Below are 13546 nucleotides of genomic sequence, written 5' to 3' on the forward strand. Positions count from 1 at the left end.
TCCATTTAATTTGTCTTTTGATGATTTATAATTTGTTGTTTCAGTTAACTAGGCTTAAATGGACTGTTTCTTGGTTAATTTTTAAAGTACAGCCAGATTACTTAATGCTGACAAATTAGGCTTGTATAATTATCGATGAAAAAACAACACTACAGACAAATTAGAGGAATTTATAGCTGTCCCAGGACCCGATCAGAAAGATCTCTAAGTTTCTATTATAGCCTGAAATCTGTTCATCCTTTACATGGTTGAAATTCAACCTTGAATTATTTATCAAATGGACAAGTAGAATAAAAAATATAATGGTCCTTCCTATTTTTAACGCTTATTTGCGATATGTAGACTTTATTCTTGAAAAGTCTTTCATGATAATTGACCATCATAGGTAACAGTACTCAAAGTAATATATCTAGATGGTATAAAATCCTCATTTTTATTATTAGAAGTCTTAAAACTCCTTTGTTTCTTTTCCTGTTGTGCTCGAAGGTAACTGAATGAGTGACTGGTACTTTACTTATCTTAGGGTGACCTATATGAGAGAAAGTATATTCTCATATCTCATTTTTTTAAAACTATGATTGTTTAAAATCTCTGTGTACGTGTGAATGGAGAACAAGGTATAAGGATAGACAGAGTTGCCTGGTGTGTGCAGTGGGGGTTAATAAGAGGGGAAGGGGAATAGAGGAAGGAAACAATTGTTCTGAAGTTTACCCTTTTGAGTCTTGTTTTTTTCCTCTCTAAGTGAAGTCCTCAGAGATACCACATATGGTGAAATCTTATAAAAAAAAATAAAAATAAATCTTTCTAAACAAAATATTTCCTTTCCTAATGAAATTCCGCTTTGGGGCTTTGTTGTCAGTGGCCTGGGAATTTTGAAATGTTTTCAGTGTATTTCTGTGATTTTGACCTAATAATCTTATTTGGATTTACCAGGCGTAGCAGCTGTTGTTTTTACCATCTATGACTAAATGGTATTAATGTCCAAAGTTGAAAAATCCGTTTTTCTATGTTGGTCTAGATTATTCAGAGTTTTAGAAAATTTAAGCCTTTACCTAACCCTTGTCATTTTCATTTACTTGCAAAAAAAATATAATAATAATATTGATATTGCTATAGATGGTTTAGATAGGCTGAACCTGCCTCTCTCAGCTTGCAGTGTGGTTTGTAGAACAGTATTTTCTTGAGAAAGCCACCTATCCCCTTTTCTCCTGGAGAAAAAGGAGATCTCAGCTCCAAATTGTAATTTAAGTAGTGTTTAGCATAATATAGTAAATGTTTGCAGTTTGATATTAATGATTGTTCTTTGGCAAAACAGAATGCAACGCTGAGAAGCCAAAGGCTTTGAAAATGTCCTAGGAGAGCATAAACTCGGAATTATAGTCATTTTATTGGGTAATTCTACAGTTTTATTTGAAGGAGGGAATCAGATGTTGAGTTTTCTCTTTTCATTTAATTATTTAATATAATTGAAATTTTTCTTAAATAGCTGACAATATATCTTGCTTCCTTTGCAATCTCTTTTTAGGGGTCCTACATTCTGTCTGTTTTAATTATATGGCATTGGTTTCTGAGGTCTCAGAAAGAATCTAGATACGCTCTGACATGCCTCCCAGGGTTAATTTTCTTGGTTCTGAATGCCACCCGATCGCAATACTGTCTATCACATTCTCATTTTCCCTGCTGAGAACTTACATTTATTCTTCTCATATACTCAGGATCCAAAGCAACAGTTTTTGTTGTTGTTGTTGTCAAGTCATATGGCCAATCATTTCCGCATTTGCAGGTAATGCTGTGTATCAACAACGTGCTCTATCAATTACAAAGCCATCTTTTCATATATAATCGCATCTGATTTTGACAGTCTAGTGAGGGAAAGAGAAAGGATGGGTGCAGTTAATTCTTATTTTGTGGGTGAACTCCAAGAAGTCAGTCAATATACCCCAAATGATACACAAACAGAAGGGCCAGGTCAAGAACCCGGGCCTTCAAACTCCGGGTTCTTTCTGCCCCATCTTACTGAGCCTGCATCCCGTGTTCTGTGCCATGAGCCATCTCCCATATAACACATTTGGTGAACATGCTGTGTAAAAGTGTACCAAATTTTAATAAGCTTTATAAAGCCACATTGTTATTCTTTAGTTCTTTCCCTGCTAAGCAGTTATTGTTGTACTCTATGGGTAGTGAGAGAGGTTTCCTGCTTTCCAGTGACATTGTGAGGATACAATGTAAGAGGTGAGGAGCGACAGGATAGCAATAAGAGAGGTGTCCAAGGAGACATATGGCGAAGTGACAGGTTCAGTGGAAATAATGTAGGAAGTGAGACTCAAGCTGAGCCTTGCAGGGTGTGACAGAATTTGGAAAGACGAAGGGGGGTAAGGGAACTGTCTGAGCAGAGGTGTGCAAGAAGAAAGTGTGTAGTACTGAAATAATTGTGGGTGAAATGAGACATTTAGGGTTTGCTTCAGAACAGTTCAGGCCATGGGTGTGATATGAGTTGATAATTGCTGATGCTGGGTGAAGGGTATATGAGGCTTCCTTAGACTATTATTTATATTTTTGTACATGTTAGGAATTTTTCATAATAAAAAGTTTGGAATATAAAAATGGGATGTATTTTGGGGACAGTGGGTAGGTTGGCCTGCCTGGAGTAAAAGGGTTTGTTCAAAGGCATAGTGGGAAATGATATTGGAAAGGCAGTTTGGGAACGGCCTTGGTGGTGGGAGGGGGTTCATGAGTGCGCACTGTGGGGTCTGGGTGAGTAGTGGTCGACACTGGCTCATTGACTGCACTTGAGTTTTGGTTGACTGTGAGCTCAAGGAGGAGTTGCAGTGTAGACTGGCATCCTCACTGAGGATGGCAGCTACCCCACTTCACTGTCTGCTTAGGCCCTACCACATGTGACCTGCTGTATTCAGTTCTGGAAGGCACATTTAAAGAGGGCGTTTTACAAACCGAGTTTCAATGGTCGGACATACCAGGCACTGAAGGGTATCTCACATCTTCTTCGGAATCTTCCTGGTAGAACCCTCCATCAACTCAAGGTTGTCTGCCTGGAAAGGACTTAATTTTCCTTCTGAAAAGTCCCCGCCCTGTCCCTTTTCAAACTCTTTCTCTTGGGGGCTTGAGAATGGGCAGTAAAAGCGAAATAAAAATATTACTATGATTCCCCAGTGATATAAAGGAATGTGTGCATGCCGCATGTAATTCAGCTGCCTGGAAACAGACTTATCAGCACACTGAGTTATGTGCAACAGCACCGAACCATTTGGAAAGCCTAACACTTTGGTGTAGCTTTGGGAAGCAAAGTTCCCTCTTCATTCCTGCGTAAAATGTTTCTCTACTGCTGAGGAAAACAGGAAAGAAAGACATGTCAGACAAATTTGAATAGTGAGATTGTTAAATATTTGGATGTGATTCAGTGGTATGCTAGAGCCGAAGAGGGCTGATTGTTATATTTCAGGAATTTTGTAAGCCATTTGTTAAATACAGCCATTAAAAATTAAATTATACATACTCAAAATTAAATATTAAAATTAATGCTCAAAATGTACCACCTCCTAATTGTTTTACTATAATTTGCTATTATTTATGTTCTTAAGCTTATTTATGTCTAATGTGTCTGCAGAGTGGAAGTCTTGTAAAATGGTGAGCTGCACATAGTTTCTCAAGGCCACATTCAATGCAACATGTTGGTACCTTGAAATTGGCCATGGTACAATATTTACACCAGGAAATTGGCAAAGACTGCGTATTAGGGTTTTCCCCACCCCACCCCCCACCAAGAACTGGTTGTTAAAAACTACTGGCACACAGTGTGTATACTGGTTGCTAAAAACTACCAGCATACCATGGGTATGATACTGTGGCTATATTTTTTAAAGGCTCTCTTTACCTTTTAGTATTCAGAGATACATACTGAATACTTGATCTTTAGTATTCAGAGATACATACTGAAATAAGACAGGTAAAATGTGATCTCTAGAATGCGTATCAGAGTGATGGGCACATGGGTTTCACTGCACCACTCTCTCTACCTTTGTGTGTATTTTCCATTTTCCATAAGAAAAAGTTCAAAAAAGTAAATAAATAATTACAAGGAAAATAAATAAGTTACTTATACCAAGTAGACATAGAAATTCAGTCTGGTGTCTGTCTGTTCCTCAAATTTTGATGCTAATGTTACTTTGATAAAATAATATTTTCTAATTTTAGAGCTCTTATTTGTGACTAGTTCACATAGGTCATTGAGTTAAATTCCTGTTTCTTGTTAAATAAAGTTGAGAAATCACTATGTGCAGTTTACCATACCCATAAGAGCAAACGAATCCGAGAGAGCCCTCGCTGCGACACTAAGAAGCTCTATCTTCACAGTGGGGGAAATTTTTTTGTATTGCAATCCTGTTTGCAGAACCAGTTATACAAATAGGGTAAAATGAATCAAGTTGTTGCTCAGAGGGCTACTTCAGGCTATATGACAGCTGTGTGCCCTTTAGATTTATTTTCAGTCTAACTGATTTGAGTCCAAGAAAAGAGTGCTGTCAAGTGAATTGTCTTTCATGCAAGTGAGAGCCTTTCTAAACATCACCTCACTGATACAGTTGATGTATTTGGAATTATTGGCCTATGAATTAAATTAGACCAATTCAATGACTTAGCCATAGCCTGTGTGATACAATGGCTACATTTCACAGCCTGCACAAGCACAATACTTTTTTCTAACATATATTATTTAGATGTCAAATGGGAAAGTTGTAACATATTACTTAGAAAACATCTATTTTTTTCCTAATGTTGAAGTTCTTTTAATTTCATTCTTAACATGAATTTGTAGTATGATACTAGTTTCTTCTTGTCTTTGATTACATAATAATTCATACTAACTAAACCCAGTTGACCAGGAAAAAAGAATTTTATGTTGAGTAAGGAATGCAAGTAGTCACTGTGATGATCCCATCAAACAGAGTGGTGAGGAAATTATTAGGTTTTATAATGAGGAGAGCAAAAGACATTAAGAACCTTGAGGGGGGAAAGTAGTCCTTAATATGTCTTATAATTTTAAGTTTTGTGAGTCTCTGATCTGTCTAGAAATTCAGGCTGAAACCATGCTCTAGGTTTAACCACACACACCAAAAAAAAATCAGTGTCAAGCAATGAAAACAACAGATGTCACACTCAGGTAACCTGGAGTCAGAATACCAAAAGGAAACCTAGACTGAAACAGGAATTGAGACCAAGAAACCAGAAGTCAGAGTAAGATGGGTAGGTGAGAAATCATAACTCCTTCTCGTAAGACAGACCTAGGAGAAGCAATCACCTGGAGACCCTGGGAGGTTTTGACACTTGGCTGCAGTTTTTCCCAAGTTAATTTATTTGTATTGATAACCTTCAGTGCCCTGCAGGGTCCCACCACAATATAGGTTCTGAAGGAATTTTTTGGGGGTATATAAATAGAAATCATGACTCAAGATTAAGTAGTAACATAGAGATTGAGTAATGATTGCTAAGGAAAAACACATGGTAAGTTCTTGAGGCATAATAATCACAGGACTGTGATTTATTCACTCTCATTTATTGGGCCCTTTCTATCTAGGCTGAGTGCTGGGGATACATCAGTGAACTCTACAGATAAAAGCCCTGTGTTCTTTGAGCTTACTGCCTAGTGGATAGACACAGAAAATAGACAAAATAATTATATAGTACATTTAACAGAGATAAATTCCATAGAGAAAATCAAAACAGGAAGTATTCTTGAGAATTGGATTCCCCAAGGATACATTTTCCAACTCTATCAAAGCTAGCAAAGGAAAGATTGATATTTGTAAAAATACAAAACATACCACATCTGAAATTCCTTCATGTTTCTATTAAGTCCTTTGATAAACTAAATATATTCACTGTTTCTACAACCAGTAATTTTAGAGCACAAATTAAATCTGAAGTAGCGTGGGAGAGGGAGCAGCTTTTTTACGGTGAAGTAAAATTTAAAAAATATGCTCATACATACTTGTTAGGGAGTTGGCCATTCATGATTAGGAAGGCAATGGACACCTACCACAGAGAGGCTAGAAGTTATTTAAAAACATCTTTCCTTCCAATTCTGTTTACCTCCTGTTGGGTAAGACAAGCAGAAGCCGTTCAAAGAGGTGGTGTGTGTGCATTGTATAACATAAGACTTTTTACCTTAGGCACCTTGATTGCCTTCATAAAAAATTAAATTGTCTCATCTTTAAATGGAAATTTTAGGAAATGAAGGTATTCAGTGAGCTCCTTTACATAGGAGATGGATTCAGGCTACGTCGAGTTCTTCATTTTAAATAACTTATTTTTCCCCAAATTACCAAGTAAAAGCCTTTAAACCCAACATTGGCCAAGGTCAGCAGCACAAAAACTCATTCATATGTTCTCCTCTCCCCAGGGCTCCAGTTTGTATTTCCAGCTGGCTACTAGACCTCACCACCCAAATGGCCCAAAGGTACTGCAAACTTGGGATTTTAAAAACCACGCTCATCACCTTCCTCCACTGACCAATTTTCACCATTACCCTGTGGCCAAAAGTAGGGTGGTCACTTGTCCTTGAGTCCCAGCTCTCTTTCTTAACATCTGGGCAGCCACCAATCCTTCTGATTAATACCCGAGTAACTCTAGAATCCTTGCCCATCCATAAGCTATTTAGCAGAGTACCTGTTTAAAAGTTCTTGAAAGTGTTGGTACATAAAAGTGCTTAAAAGTACTTGCTTTTCACCTCTCTTCTCCTCCTACCCAGTCACTTCCTAGTTCAAGCCTTCTTTCTTGTTTTATCCCTTGGACTATTAACCTGGTCTTCTACCTGCATCAAATATTTCTGCCCCCTAATGAATCCTTCATGCTGCTCCTAAAGGGGCAAATTCTAAATTTCTGAATTTAAAATTTCACATGGCATTCCCTTGCATGGAAACCATTGATTTTATAGCATGGTACCCAGGTGTCTTTATGATCTGAACCTAAACAGCCTTTTCATGCCATCTGCAGCTTTTCCACTGGGTTTATTCTCTAGAGCAATACTCAATCAATATTTAGTTATGCCAACCCCCTAATAAGGATATAGAATCTTAATTATGTTAATAGGTCATCCTTGATTCCAAGTGAAAGAGCAGAATTCACCAGATTGCTCATTGGTCTTCCAGTGAATCTTGGGATATTAACTAGTACTTTATGATAGAGCCTTTCACCAGCCCAACTTGGTTTCTCTCTCCTTTCTCCATCTCTCCCATTAGCCAGTAACTTGTCAGATTTTCCCTGTGCTGGAAAAACATTCATTCTTTTCCTGCCACCTTTGAAATTTTTCTAGCTGGGCTAATAATCATGAACAAAACAAGATTAACAGGAGAAAATCAATTTTTAATACATGCTCATGGGGAATTCACATGAGCATGAAAATTCCAATGACAGCAAGGCAACATTGGATATATGTGACATTTTTGGACAGAGGAGCAGGGGGTGGGGATGGGGTATTAAATTTCAGAAGGAGAGTGAGCAATTTACAGGTAGCTGAGGAAGAGAGCAGGCAAGTTCACGCTAGGAGACTCAGAAACAGTGGGGCACTGAGGTTATCTAACAAGCGCCTGCCTGAAGCCCACTTATTTGCCACACTTAATTCAAATGAGGCTAAGGCTAACATTCTGAGATCTTCCTGAAGCAGGTTTTTTGTTTTGGTGTGTTGTTGTTTTTTTCCTTCTATCTGAATCTCTTGGGCAGGAAAGGGGGGAGGGTCACAGGTTCTTTCTGAGTCTCATTTCTTAACTATGTAAAGTCAATATCCCAAAAAGGCATCAAGGTGGCAAAACTTAGGCCCTCTTCACCTGTTAGTACTACTCAAATTCCTTCATTCCTCCTTATTTTCACTGACACTCCCCTTGCTGCTGGGCCTCACTACTGTCTTAGCTAAATTACTACCGTTGGATCCTACTTGGTTCCCTTGCTTTTATTCTGTCCCCCTACTTTCTACTGCCCCAGTGAATCTCCCATGCTCTGCCAGGTTAATTTTCCTCAAACACTGCTTGCATTCTGTTTTAGAACCAGTCAGTTTTCTTTTGTGAGTCAAGTCATGTCATACGCTTCATTCCGGAACCTTAAGTCCTGGATGTTCTCACTGACTCACTTATTTGTGAAGTCATCTCCCTCTGGCTATAAAGATTCTCTCCTAAGTGGGACTTGCTCTTCCTCACTCAAGACCTCTCTGCTCTTGCCCTTCCCCAGCTGGAGATTTTTCTGTCCCAGCTCCCATTATCCCTGAAGGCTCGAGGTGCACATCAGCCACGCTGCTTTCCCCATTCCCTGAACGGTAGCTGTTGACCTTTGTGAGAGCAGCTTCAGGTGGCAAAAAGAACACAATGTTTGGTGTCAGTTATGGGATCAAGCTCTTGATGGCTAGACATGTGACTTAGGCTGCTTATTTTTTCTCTCTCTGAACTGGTATCCTTGTTATAAAGTTAAGGGCATGGCTTAAGTGACCTATGAGGGTGGGAAATGCTCCATAAACTTTAAAGCATTATGCAGCTGTATCTTGTTGTTTCAACTGAGCAGTTTAACCCTTGATTATATATTTTCCTGTTTCCTATTCACTTTGTGTATATTTCCCATCTTTTATGAGTGTTTTAAGGGTAGATAGAAGGTGAAATACCAAAAAGGTTTTTTCTCACTCACTGATTATTATTATTTCTTGTCCTGTTCAGCCCACATCATAGCAAATGTTCTTAAACTCTCTTCTGTCAAGAGAATCCAATGCATACAACTCCCGGGCACTGTCGTGAGAGTATAGTATTTGGGAAAGGGAGTGAGAGAGTAACAGGAAGAAAAGAAGTAGACTTACGGGGGGACTGACCTGCCCCAGTACTGACTTCTTTTATGTATCCAAAGACAAGCTCAGGATTTAGACCTCTTGGACACATTCTTCAGCCTTTTTTTAGACAATGGCAATAGAATTGCCTCAGTTTCTTAGAAATAATAGTTCTTACACAGAGCAGGCTCTCAAATGTTTATTGAATTCACTATCCACACAATTTTTATAGCATTATGCATGCACATACACAAAGTGTTTATACATGCACATGCATGTCAATGGATTTGTCTTGTCACTGCCAATGTTTATTCATAGTTTCTTTTTTCCTTTTAAGTATCATTCTCATGTATAGCAGCAGTGTGTCTGCTTTGTCTGCTGAGTAGCACTGATGATCACGTTTGCTTTGTGTTTGCACAGTGTTTGATGGGGGTACCTGATCACTTGCTGAAGTCATAGGTAGTTCAGGGACTGCCTTATTTATTAGATTAAGAAATTGCCTATAAAATATTGTATATCATATTAAACTTATTTAAATCCTGCTTACAATTAAAAAGAAAGAATAATAATCATTAAATAAGAATTTTAGTTTTGCACAGGTGTCTTCTAGCCCCCCTCTCACAGGCAGCCCCCTAGGAATAAAGGATATGGTGGTGGAATGCAGGAATTTATGATTCTGCTGCTGGTGGAAATGGGGTCCTTGCGGTGTCGGGAGAAAACCGTTTTCAGGGACCCTATTCCAAGGTTAAGCTCCTGCCCTTAATGGTCACACTCTTAGTTCCTACTGAGTATGCCTCCTAGTGGGAGCACCTCCCCCTGCACCATCTTTACTTTGGATATGCGCCCAGCAGAGGAATTTCTGCTGTCTTCATTCCTCCCCTGGTAATGACCAGTAATGGTCCTTTGGGGGATTAGGCCCTGAGAGCAGAGGATGCCCTGGGGGTGCAGCTGTACCTTCCTAGTGAAGTAAGCCAGCGTATTGTCCAGTTCAGCTCCCCAGCCCGTTAGACTCAACAATGCCCGATTCCCTTCCTTCTCTTCCGTTGTTAATATCTACCTACCTCTGCTGGATACATTTCTGCCTGGTATCCATCTTAGAAGGGAAGCATTAATTATGACAAGCCTTGGTTGGTTAAACTATCCTTGGACAATAAGAATAATCATTCGATGCTTTTTATAATTCTTACTGTCCCCGGGTCACTGAGTCTTCCTATTAAGTTAAAAAACAAAGTAATCAAACAGAAAAATTGGTTCCTGTTATCAGGGAGTGTATGATTTGCAGGAGAACAAAGGGAATGATAGTTACCCCAGCAAAACAACCAAGAGAAATGGGATTTGCTTATTACCTTCGAGGCAAAGGGTGTAATTACCTACAAAACAAATCACTAAAGATTTTGATTGTTTTGTTGAAGAGTAGAGTTGCTAGCGTGAAAATGATTGCCTACCCCTGGCAGGCTGGGTGAGTGCTCGCATTTCAGATGAACCAGCCTGGATATGAAAAGATATTTGCATAGGAGGCTGGGGAAATTGCCAAACAACAAAATGAGGACGGATGCTTTTGAAATTCCTCATATCACTGCTTTCATTAAATTGATGTTTTTAAGGGAATGTATTTTTAAATGAAATTTTAATAATGCCTCAGCGAATTCCAAATGTGTTCTTTAATTTTATTGGGCTTTCACAATGGGATCATGTTTGGTTTCACTTTCTGGTTTTTCCACACAAGCCTGTTGTTGGGAAATATTTAAATAAAATGTTTATGAGAGAAGAATATTGTTTTGTAATGGGTGAAAACATTTTGGTTTGATTTAGATATAGTTCATGTAATTTTTATAGAAATAGGATTTCTGATGCCTAAACTTTTAATCATTTGGTTAAAGAAAACTCTTTTAAAAAAACAAAACAAAAAACTCTTTGGCACTGAATTTAATTAAGTTACCTTGTGGTGAAGTCATCTACAGAACCGTTTGAGTAGGCACCAGTTATGAAACAAATGAAATGTTGGCCCATAATTAGAGGAATTGTAACTTGATTTTAAACAGAGGTTTGATTGCATAGTGAGTGACAATGCCTAATGATTTTTCCAGAGGAAGGGCCCAGTATAGTCTTAGGATGATGGCTTGCTAATGGTGTATTTAACATGGCCACTAGAATATCTCTCACCCTTCTGTGTGTGTGTTTTAAATGACTGTTCTCGTGTGATGTGGCAGTTAATGAAATATTTGGCTATTAATTCTAAAAGTTATATTTTTACCCCAAAGCATGTAATTTATCAAAGTATTCAGATACCATTTAGTGTAAAACAAACAAGCAAAAAACCATCTAATAAAATCCATTTCTCTTTCGACAACACCAATTAAGACTTTCTGGAAAAATCTGCTCCCTCAAAATCTAATTGTTTCTTCCAGTTGCATCATTTTACTGGCTAATCTGATAGTTTAATTTTTTTAGCATAACTATTTTTCTACTTGAAAATTTCTACTTTAATTTTGAATTTCATTAATGCTTTATTTTACAAGGTGATCTGATATATGCCCTAATAAAGGATTAGGCTTCTTGCTCTCATTTTCTAACCCCCTTCCTATGCTTTCAAATTAATTTCCCTAATACACAATAATACCTCTGCTCAGATATCATCCGTGATTCCCTGCTGCTTGAGCGAGCACATCTAAATTCCTTTCTGCTTCATTAGAATATTCGGCTATTAATTCTAAAAAGTGATATTTTTACTCCAATCATTTCTCATGTGCCTGTTATATGCTAAGGTCTGAGCTATGTCTTGAAAAGTCCTTAGCTTAACATTCCAAAATTTCTTTAATATTTTACCCTAATCTGCTTCCTAATCCTGTCTTCATTATTTCTGTCTCAGAAATACCACTCTGTCTATATGTCTCATCACCAACTCCTGAAATTCCTCTTGGTTTCCTCCTACCTTCTTTATTTGTTCCTCCACATTAAAATACTGTGCCCTATTATTAACCCCTTATTCCTTCACCTCCCGCCTGTATAAATTCTATGCATCTTTCTTGGCCCAACTCATAACTTCTATGTTGTAACTATTAATCCTTTGGCGTATATTGTCTTAAGTCACAACTATGTAATCCATCTGTTGGATCTTTCTTATATTCACCCTTTTTAGGGTCCTGTTTGAGTTTGATACCTTTCTACCCCCTGTAGCATTTTGGACGATGCTTTGCACCTAGCACAAGCTAGGCCATGATTGTTGAATACACCCAGTGGCAGAGTGGATGCAAGATGAGACATTCCTCTTACACTTTCTCTTGAGAGCCACATCTCTTGCCATGACACATCTTGATGGTAGCTAGGGTCCTCTTCATTTCTAACTGTTCAACTAACATGACTAACTTGTTGGCCTCCCTTGAATAGATAAGACTTTCCACAGTAAAAACAGATGGTGGTGTCAAATATAAATAGAAAAATATTTCTTGTGGTGAATAAGGAAAAAATAGATACAGAAGAAAAAAAACATGCCATTAGTTGTCTTGGCGCAATCTTTCCGCCTTTCAAGTTGGGTTGCTAAGAAATAACTAGATTCATTTGCTATGCACAGAGGAGAAGCTTAAGTTTGACTAGAGATCATGCATGTGTAGCTGAATTTGTCACTCAGCCAGACAAAGCCCCACACTGATTTAGAAGTCATGGGCTAAGCTTCCAGAGGGGAATGTGGCTTCTGTCTCTTGGGAAGTCATCAAAACTCTCACATTCCCAGGGAGAATGTGATTTCTCTCTTTTGCTAACTAACACCAAGTGAAGCTGCAGGATCCTGCTGAGCTCTGAAGCCCAATGTGCAGAAACCCTACCTGTCACCTTCTTTGGAATGTGGGCATTCTGCCTGATTCCCATTAGTTAGTTGTGGGTTCTTTTAGAAGCCTGACCTTATCTATCACTTCAATATACCCTGTCCTGAGCTGCCTCCAATTACTCTTAATGCTGTGGCCAAGCTAAATCCCTCTTCTCTGCTGATAGGGCTCAAATGGAGTCTTTACTTGCTAAAGGATTTAGGGACCTTTGCATGTCAAGTCGAATTTGGTGAATTGAAAACAAAATGATGTAGCTGTAATAGGAAGGTGTCATGGTATTTGCTCCAAGCAAGGGAGTCTAATTGTTATTCTTTTGTCTATATATATATATATAAGTAATCCTCGCCAGAGGGGACTTGCTTAGAGAGAGAAAGGGGTGGGGGGAGAGAGAGAAACATCAGTCTTGATCAATTGCCTTCCATATGTGCTCCAACCAGGGACCAAACCTGGAACCCATGTATGTGCCCTGACCGGGAATTGAACTGGCAACCTTTTGGTGCACAAGGCAATGCTCAAACAACTGAGCCACTCCTGCCGGGCCATTTAATATATTTTTTATTAAATTTATTGGGGTGACATTGGTTAATAAGATCAGACAGGTTTCAAGTGTATTTTTCCATGATCTGTTTATTGCATTGTGTGCCCGCCACCCAAAGTCAAATCATCTCCCATCACTATATATCTGACCCCCTTGACCCTTTGCTACCCCCAACCCCCTACCCTCTGGTAACCACCATGCTGTTGTCTGTGTCTGAGTTTTTGGGTTTTTTGTTTGTTCATTTGTTGCTTTCAGTTTTATATCCCACATATGAGTGAAATCATATGGTTTTTTACTTTTTCTGTCTGACTTATTTCACTTAGCATGATATTCTCAAGGTTCATGCATGTTGTCACAAATGGCAGCACTGCA

General features: G+C 38.5%; 1 protein-coding gene across 5 annotated transcripts in view; it reads left to right on the forward strand.

Moving 5' to 3' along the window:
- Positions 1-13546, forward strand: part of LRRC8B (leucine rich repeat containing 8 VRAC subunit B) — a 73163-nt gene that overhangs the window by 16275 nt on the left and 43342 nt on the right. For 3 of the 5 annotated variants that reach the window (XM_081145561.1, XM_081145564.1, XM_081145560.1), the window contains one exon: positions 6416-6472. The exons of the other annotated variants lie outside the window; for them this stretch is intronic. The gene's annotated coding sequence lies outside the window, so the exon portion shown is untranslated. The remainder of the gene's footprint in view (positions 1-6415; positions 6473-13546) is intronic. 5 annotated transcript variants of the gene reach the window in all.

Source organism: Miniopterus schreibersii, assembly GCF_964146895.1.
Source record: "Miniopterus schreibersii genome assembly, chromosome: 8".
Classification (NCBI taxonomy): Eukaryota; Metazoa; Chordata; class Mammalia; order Chiroptera; family Miniopteridae; genus Miniopterus; species Miniopterus schreibersii.